Source organism: Podarcis gaigeae (assembly GCF_964106915.1).
Source record: "Podarcis gaigeae genome assembly, chromosome: 7".
In the NCBI taxonomy this organism is placed as follows: domain Eukaryota; kingdom Metazoa; phylum Chordata; class Lepidosauria; order Squamata; family Lacertidae; genus Podarcis; species Podarcis gaigeae.
In genome coordinates, this window is record NC_139683.1 from 85,403,827 (window position 1) to 85,406,191 (window position 2,365).

Genomic DNA, 2,365 nt, shown 5'->3' on the forward strand with positions numbered 1-2,365 from the left:
TTGAGTCCCACAGTGTGCCTTTTGGATCATAATGTGGTAGAGAGCAGCTGAACAAGAAGCAGCCCTGTTTTGTGGTCCTGGGTGGGCACAACCCACCCATATGTTCTCTTGTTGAAGACTTATCCATGTAACTGGGAGGTGCATAGGAACACAAGCGGGCTGAAGCGGAGATATTCTTGTAAGTTCTACATCTTTTGTTCTGGCAAATCTTTTCCAGGTGCTTGTCTTAAATTGCAAAATCCAATCCAGCAAAAACAATGGATTGTAAGTTGAGTGTGAGTGATGTCCAAGTGGATTCTACTGGTTGGAAGGCAGGAAATTAGATCAGCAATTTTCTTTGCTTGTAGCTTCTCTCTGTTGACGGACTTTGAGCTCCATTTCCTGTCCTGCTTGGAGCATTGCCCACTTCTCTGTGTTATGTTCTCTTACTTTTAGCTCTGCTGCTGCCTTTTCCTTCCCAACCCCCCAACCCCGGCTTCAGCAAGGAAAATGAAGGTCTCTTTGCCTTCCCAGCACATTCATGTGGTTATAAACTTGCACACACCCTCCAAAGGCCTGGCCAAATTACTGTCAATATTCAAACTTTAGTGTACAGGATGTTTCATAACTTGTTTTGCCTTGGGGTATTTATATGATCAACTTACATTTTATATCAGTTTACAGCCATGACTTCTTCCTCAATATACTGGGTTTTGTAGTTTCTGGAGGGCAATACTCTGTTGGTGATCCCTTGTCCTCTTTCCTCATATGCAGAGAAATATTCATTTATTTCATGAAATTTATATCTAGGCTGTAAAAACCTCAAAATGTTTTACAAAGAGAAGAAAAAATCAGTAAAAACTTTTTAAAATATTTGAAACAATAAAATGTTGTTAAAAAAAGAGAAACATTGGAAAAGATAAACTGAAGACAAAACACACATCAACATTCTGCATATCTGGGTAGGCTTGTCCCCCCCCCCCAAAAAAAAGTACATTGGTACCTCAGTTTTCAAACGTAATCCGATCCGGTAGACCATTCGACTTCCGAAACGTTCGAAAACCGAAGCATGCATTTCTGGAAGAATTTACTTATGGAAAACTCAAAATGGAAGCTGTGTAGCATGTTTGACTTCTGAAAAGCATTCAAAAACCGAAGCAGTTACTTCCAGGTTCTCAGCATTCAAAAACCGAAACATTTGACTTTCAAGACGTTTGAGAATTGAGGTACCACTGTACAGTTAAGGTGACTGTCTAATGTCAGTAGGCAGGGAATTCCAAAGTGTAGGTGCTGCCACTTTAATACATTTTTTTTACAAATGTGCTGTGGTCTAAACCACAGGGCCTAGGAATTGCCGATCAGAAGGTCAGCGGTTTGAATCCCCACGACGGGGTGATCTCCTGTTGCTCGGTCCCAGCTCCTGCCAACCTAGTAGTTCAAAAGCATGTCAAAGTGCAAGTAGATAAATAGGTACCGCTCTGGTCAGAAGCGGCTTAGTCATGCTGGCCACATGACCCGGAAAAACTGCGGACAAATGTTGGCTCCCTCAGCTAGTAAAGCGAGATAAGCGCTGCAACCCCAGAGTCGTTCACGACTGGACTTTACTGTCAGGGGTCCTTTACCTTTACCTTTTTAAATAGGTTTTATGTGTGGCACATGTAACAGTACAAGTTCTGCAGATCGAAGTGGCTGAGCTGGCCCATGTGGGGGAACATAATCTGGTTTTTAAGGACTTTATATACTAATAGTAACACCTTAAACTTGACCTTTTGGCAAACTGGCAACTGGTGCAATTCTCTGAGCGCAGGTACTATATGCTGACACTCCTGTCAGCAATTGTGCTGCAGCATTCTGCACCGACTGCAGCTTCCAGATCTAGCATGAGGGAAGCCCCACATAGAGTACGTTGCTATAATCCTGATCTATATTTTGCTCTAGGAGGCTTTTTTTTTGGTCAGAATCTGGTATATACTCCCAGAGCTAACACTAAATACATCGCTTCTGGTAAATGAGCCGCTAGAAGGCCATGAAAATTTGTGTCCCGGGCTTTTTAGACTCGTCTACCCATCAGACCCATGGGTTTAAACCACAGAGCCTAGGACTTGCCGATCAGAAGGTCGGCGGTTTGAATCCCTGTGATGGGGTGAGCTCCCGTTGCTCGGTCCCTGCTCCTGCCAACCTAGCAGTTCGAAAGCACGTCAAAGTGCAAGTAGATAAATAGGTAGCACTCTGGCGGGAAGGTAAATGCCGTTTCCATGTGCTGCTCTGGTTCACCAGATGCGGCTTAGTCATGCTGGCCACATGACCCAGAAGCTGTACGCTGGCTCCCTCGGCCAGTAAAGCAAGATGAGCGCCGCAACCCCAGAGTCGGCCACGACTGGACCTA